Source organism: Phytophthora infestans, genomic scaffold (assembly GCF_000142945.1).
Source record: "Phytophthora infestans T30-4 supercont1.7 genomic scaffold, whole genome shotgun sequence".
NCBI classification, from domain to species: Eukaryota; Oomycota; class Peronosporomycetes; order Peronosporales; family Peronosporaceae; genus Phytophthora; species Phytophthora infestans.
The window spans coordinates 1,492,108-1,498,976 of NW_003303752.1; positions in this window are offsets into that span (position 1 = coordinate 1,492,108).

Genomic DNA, 6,869 nt, shown 5'->3' on the forward strand with positions numbered 1-6,869 from the left:
GGCGATACACGAACTCGAGATCCTTGTCGGACCAGCTTGCACTTGGATCCAGCTTGGTCTTCTTCCGACTCTGGAGCTTGCATTCTCTTCCGCGTAGTCTTACTCGAACCGGTTTTCTTTCCCATCTTTTTGACTTGCGGACTTGTGCTGAAGCCAACGGGCGCGCTTGGAGGCTCGGCGGCGGCGTGTGGGCCGCGCCAGAGCGCGAAGTCGGCGGCGCCAGCGACCGGGGTATACTTAGACCAAGTATAGCCCCGCGTACAGGCTGAGAAGCCAGGGATTCGGCCGTACGGGTCTCGCGTACAGCCTGAGAGGCCAGGGATCCTCCCATACTTAGATCAAGTATGGGGCCGCGTTCAGCCTGAGAGGGCAGGGATTCGGGCATACTTAGAGTAAGTATATTTTGCCCGACCCCGCCTGGCTCTCGCACGTCTTGATGGCGATCCGCCAAACGGCGCGAGGTCGTGCTGGAAGGGCGGGGCTGCGCTTGGGCGGCCGAGGCGTCGTCCCGCGATGCCGCTTGGCGTGCAATGGGCGCTGCATGTGTTGCACACGTGCCCGAAGTTGCACCCGCTGAATCGCCGCCGGTGCCGAGCAGTGGCACGGCGCGTGGAGGGTCGAAATCGCCATTTTGGCCTGAAGTTGAAGTCGAAACGGGGGCAAAAGTGTAAACCCCTGCCCCCTCGTCGTCGCTGATTGGCCGAAAGTCGGACCAATCGGGGGCCGCCAGATCGGCCTCGTCAGCTGCGCTATAGAAAGACGCGTCGCTGCCGAGACTTGATTGGCTGGCCGTGGAGGCCTCGCTGTCCGAGGACAGGGCCCGGTCTCTGATTGGCCAGAAGAGGCGCATGGCGCGCTCTGATTGGTCAAAAAGAAAAAAAAAGCCCGACAACCGACGGAGGCGAATTAGAAAAGTGTAGAGAAGATCGGTGTAGTTGGCCTCGCGGGGGAAAGGTGAACGCCCCCGGAGACCGCTCGTCCGCCGCTAGCAAGCTAGCCGCAGACGATTGCCCAAAAATGCGAGTGAAAAAGTCCGCCAAAAGGCGAAAACCAGTTTTCACACTGATTAGAACAGAATGTGTAATTTTATGTACCAGTTAGTAACCTCTCCGTAACTGAAATCTAGGCTAAAATATGTATGTCACTATGTGGAGGGTGTTTGTGTCTTCCTGGGTTTTAAAGGGCGGTTCCCTACCTGGGTGGTGCCCTGTCGGTCAAGTGACCCGTTTACCGCCGTGCCGATGCCTGCGATGTGCGCCGCGGGGCCCCCCCGGACCCACGCGACGCTCGCGAGGCATTGCCGCTTCGTTGCCGCTCACGGTGTCGTCGGCAGTGCGCGCTCCATATCCGCGCGCTGGCCCGGATGCAGTGGCTGGAGAGCTGGCGGTCAAGGCGGCGGGCGTCCCGCTTGAGCAGCGCCAGCAGCTCGGTGTAGACCTTGAAGTTGCTCGGCAGGACTGAGCCGAGCGAGCCGTAGACGATGCCCGTCACGCGAACCCGCCAACCGGCGCGCATCATTGCCGCCGCGACCGTCTGGTACTTGGTAATCTTGTTGTCACGGCTTTGCTGTAGCGCTGAAGACGTGGTCGCGTCGTTCGGCTGGTTCTCGTGGGTGATCGCCAGGTCGGCGATGATGGCACGCTTGGTCTCCGTGTTCCGGAGTACGATGTCGGGGCGCAGGGCCGCGCCGTCGTACTCCGGTACCGTCTTGTTGATGGCCACCTCGAGCCTGCCGCCGGACTTCTCCACCTTGCGCCGCAGGGCGTCAGCGATACGCTCGAGAGCATCGTCGTGGCGTTTCCTGATCGCGTCCATGTTGGGACTGCATTTGTTCAGGATGTGGGCGGGGGTTTCCGTGTAGGAGCATCCCGGAGCCCGGCAGGTGTTGTTGGCCCGGAGTCGACGGCGCTTGAGGGTGCTGTTGGTATCAATCAGGTGGGCGCGGGCCGCAATAGCGAAGCGATACTCGGCGTCGGACAGGCCTGCACCCGCCGTGATGAAGCGTGAGCCCACGCCGCCGTGCTCTCGCACCGTCGTGCCCTGACTGACCTTGGACTTCCACGTGTCCATGCGGCGCAGCTTCATGTGCAGCTTCACGTGCCTCAACACCGTCGAGTGGCTGAGCCACTTGGTGTGGTGCGGCACGCGGAGCTGCAGTAGTCCAGGTGCTTCCTCCTCGTCGCCTGCGGCGAACTTGAGTCCGAGGGTCTGCAGCGTGTCGCGGACGTCGTTCCATAGGGAACCGGTGTCGCCGTTGCGGCGTGTCTCCCGTGGCGTGGGGCGAGGCGGCGAGCTCCGTGTTGAGGAAGCGCTGTGCGAGGTCGTCTTCCCGTCCGCGCCAGTGCTCCCTCGACCAGCTTGAACCGCTTGCGCGCCACTTGTCCCACCTGCGTGCGCGCGATGGCACGGATGGCCGGGTCCTTGGAGTGGAGCATTTGCCACGCGTGTGCCACCTGCAGCGCTTCGTGCAGCTCGACGAGCGACAGCAGTCCCAGTCCCCCAGCCGAGGTGGGTGAGAAGAAGAGACCGTGGTGGCTGTTCTCCGGCAGGCGGAGCAGGTGGCGCAGGCCGCGCACGATGGCGCTGTCGAAGCCCTGAAGCTGTGACTTGAGCGGCCGCAGGTGTCTGAGGGCGTACTCTACCTTCGGGTAGATGTACACCTTCAGAGCCTTGAGAATCTGCCACGGCGCCAGCTCCGAGTGCAGCAGTGCCACCGCCTCTCGCTTGATCTGCTTCAGCTTGGGTTCGAGCTGGAGGCGGTGTCGCACGTGATCGAAGCCGTCGCCAACCCCCAGGTACCGGTAGCTTTCTTGAAGTCCGAGGGTGGCGATGGCCTCGCCGTGGATGCGAAGCTCGATGTCTCGGTCGCGTGTGGGGTTGCTGTGCTGGCTGCGTGTCACCGGCAGGAACGCGCACTTGGCCGGGTTGGCCTGCAGCCCAGTCCACTCCAGGAAGCGCGTCACGAGGGCGTGGCAGCGCTGGATGCCCGTCGCGCTGTCACAGAAGACCTTGATGTCGTCCGCGTACGCGGTGGCGCACGGGCGTACTCCGTCTGCGAGCGGGACGCCAACGCCATCCTGGTTCTCTAGCGCCCGGAGGAGTGGCACGAGCGCAGTGATAAAGAGGAGGGGGCTGAGCGGGCAGCCCTGGTATACTCCCACCTCCTGGCGCACTGGCTCCGTCGCTCCGTCGCTCGCGTTGCCGACCACGAAGTATGAGTCCTCGTAGATGCCACTGCAGCGAGCCACAAACTCCTCTGTCACCCCAAGCTGGCGTAAGACGCCCCACATGAGCTGCTGCGGCAGCGACCCAAAAGCATTGCGCAGGTCGTACCAGACCTGGTACAGCCTGCGATGCATGCGGCGCGTCTGGTCCAGGAGCGTGGTTGCCACGAAGTTGTGCTCGTGGCAACCGTTGAACGCTCGGAAGCCCTTCTGTGCCATGGGCATCAGCTCGTTTGGCTTCCAGGAACTTGGACAGTCGACGGGCGAGTAGGTCGCTGTAGAGCTTTGTAGATGGCCGGTCTGTAGGCAGATTGTTCGCCAGTTGTTTTGGCTGCTGCGCGTCACCTTTCTTGGTGCAGCAGCCGAACGAGCCTGACCTTCCACAGGGCAGGCACGCGGCGGTGGCGCCAGCAAAACCGGAAGGCTGCATGCAGGAGGGGCAGCAGCTGAACCTGGAAGCGGCGGTACACGTCGTACCCGACCCCATCATGCCCTGGACTTGAGTCGGCTTTGACGTGGGCGAGCTGGTCTTCGATCTCGTCCAGCGTAGGCTCTGCGGTCATCGCGCTTGTCGCGTGGCTAGGCGTCGACATCACCTTCAGAACGTGCGGAACTCTGTGCATTCGCGCTGTCGTAGTCGAATGTGTACGCTGGGTGCTGTGGCGGTAAACGTACTCGTGAGGGTGGCGCGGTCGATAGGACATTTCTCCTGACTGGGGTTTCGCCGCCTCCTCCGTTGAAGCACGTCGCAGGATCTCGGCCCACGCACTCCCGTTCGTGTGTGGCGAACTTCTTCCGCAGTCTGGTCCCGGTCCATCGCCGAACGAAGCCGCCCGACACGGCGCCGGGCCCTGCGCACTGCCTTCTGGTTTTGCGGCGTGGAGCGCTGCACATTCTCCATGGTGTCGAGCGCCTCGTCAAGCCTGTGCTCCAGGTGGTCGCGTGTGACGCGGGGTGGCCGGCGGGGTGGCTGCTGCATACGAGGCTCCCGGGGCTGTGGTCGTGCTGGCTGCGTCGGAAGGGCAAATGGCCGGAGCGCTGCTCGAAGTCGTTCAGGAATTGCGCTGATGTAGCCTTCACCTGATGTCCAGTCGCCAGCGTCCACGATCTTGCTTGCCAGCTCCTCGGACACACGCGTCACGGCGGCGGCAGCCGCATCGAAATCGTCTTCGTCCAGCTTCTTGAGGCGAAGCCGTGGTTGCTTGGCAGGGGCGGAGTCAGGCCCGATGGCGATGGTTGGAAACACCTCACCCCCGTCTCGCGCTGCAACCTCAGCCTCGTCGTCTTCGGTAGGCACAGCGGTCGCATCCTCCATCGCGGTATTAGCAGCGAGGACCTCATCAGACCCCGGTACACAATGCGTTTCGCCGGGCTCGACGAGGGGCTGCGGTGTCTGAAAGCACCGATTGCGAGTCTCCGCGTGTGGGCCGCACTCGGTCACCGTGCGGCGCAGGTCCAGGGCGCGGTTCGCGAGGCGGTCGGCATGCTGGTTGGCCTTTCGGTCGATGTGCTGCAAGCGGTACCAGTCGAGCTGCCGAAGAGAGGCCTGGACTCGGTTTCGGAGAGACCGCAACCGCTTGTTGTTGCACGCGAAGGCACCGCGCACTTGCGAGAGGATCAGGTGGCTATCGCCCTCGACTTCCAGGTGCGAGGCACCGTGGTGGACTGCGCTCTGTACGCCGAGCAGTAACGCCGTGTACTCGGCGGTGTTGTTCGTTTCGGAGCGGCTCGGCATGAAGTGCGAGCACGTCCATACTACGGCACCGCTGGGCGCAAAGAGTGCGGCACCTGCTCCACCAGGTCCTGGGTTCCGTCGGCATGCGCCGTCAAAGCGCAACAGCCATGTCTCGTCGGCTGCCGGTCCACCATCCACGTCCATTGCTGCGTTCGCTGCTGCTGCCGCAATGTCTGCTGCTACTGCTGCTGCGATGTCTGCTGCGACTGTTCTTGCTGCTGCTTGTGGCTCTGGCTGCAAAGGAGGTTCTTGTGGTGGCGGTGGCTGCCGTCGCTGAGGCTGCGCTGGCTCCGTTGAAAGGCCCGTGACAAGTCGTGCGATGGCTGCGGCCCCGATCGCGCGGTGACATGGCCCCACCGCGTGGCACGAGTGCCCGTTGCGGCAGGAGTCAGTGGTCTTCGCGCTGCCAGGGTGGCAGCCGGCTCGCCTGTCGTGGGGCTAGGCTCTTGAGTTGAGCTTGGTCTTGGTCCCCAGCGTGTCGGTGTGCGCCGGGGCGGCGAGACCTGGGCAGTGTCGGCGTCGTGGTCCTGCTGCACAGTGTTATCCTGCGCCGCAGTTGTGTCTTTGACTCGCTGCACTTGGGCACCCGGCGTTGCTGCTGGGTCTGGCTGTGGCTCGGCGGTCTCACGCTGTAGGACGGTGTCGTCCGGAGGTGCGTCGTGAGGCGCCATCGCCACTTCTGTTTGCGGCGACACCCGCGCCGTAGGCGTACACGGTGTCACCGCCTCGTCGGCATTGAGCCGACGGCGTTTGCCTGCATGGCAAGAAGCACGCTGCGGAAGGGCAGGCTCCAGCTCGGGGGGGACGAGCTGAAGCCCAGTGGTCTTGGCGGCGGCTGGCACGGCGCTCTGCATGTTGGTGGCGGCTGCCACTACGGTGTCGCTTGATGCGGCTGCCGCAGCGGCAGTCATCGCCGCGGCGAGGTACCCAGTAGGTTGTGGGGTAGCCTCGGTCCGCGTGGGGGCAACAGGGGTCGGGGCTGGTGGCACGGCTCGCTGGTTGCGCCTGGCACAGGCCACTGCATGGCTGGCGGCAACAATGCGCGCGTAGAACACTAGGCTGCACTGGCACCCGCTGGTGAAGATGTCCTTGAAGCGGGTGCCGCGGTGAGCCGACCTTCGGTGCTGAACGAGCACTGCCATGCTCTCAGCGACGTACGGGCACAACGCGCACTCGAACTGGGCAGCGTCGTGCGCGTACGTCGCTTGGATAGGTTCTTCAACCAACCCCGGGTCGGGCAGCATGCCGCCCGCCCTGCCGGGTGGTGCCACGACTGCGTGGACTTCAACACGGGCTGGGGCGGCGGCGCGAGGGTTCTGGCCGGCGGGGCCAGCAGGGAGGGCGGGGCTTGGGTCCTGGGGTGCCGATGGGGGCGGCGGAGCGCGAGCCAGACCGGCTGCCAGCGCTGCTGGGTCGGCGAGCATGCTGCCTGCCCTGCCGGGTGGAGCAAGCACGCTCGCGACGTCTTTTGGGGGTTCTGAGGCAACGGCGTGGGGGTCTTGAGCGTCCTCGTCGTCGCTGCTGTCGCCGTCGAGCTCCAAGGGCCAATGGCGGACCGCCAAGGCCCGAGCTGTGGCGGCTGTGAGCGCGGCACCCGGCGATACCGAGTCGGGCAGCCTGCCGGCAGCCCTGCCGGGTGGTGCCACATCGTAGGGGGGGGGTCTTGGGGGCTGGCGAGGGCCGTCGCCGCGAGCCCTGCGTCTGCGGAAGCCAACGGGCGCGCTTAAAGGCTCGGCGGCGGCATGTGGGCCGCGCCAGAGCGCGAAGTCGGCGGCGCCTGGGAAGGCAGCCGCGAGGCCGAGCTGCGTACGGGCTCAGAGGCCAGCGACCGGGGCATACTTAGACCAAGTATAGCCCCGCGTACAGGCTGAGAGGCCAGGGATTCGGCTGTACTTGGTCCCAGTATGGGG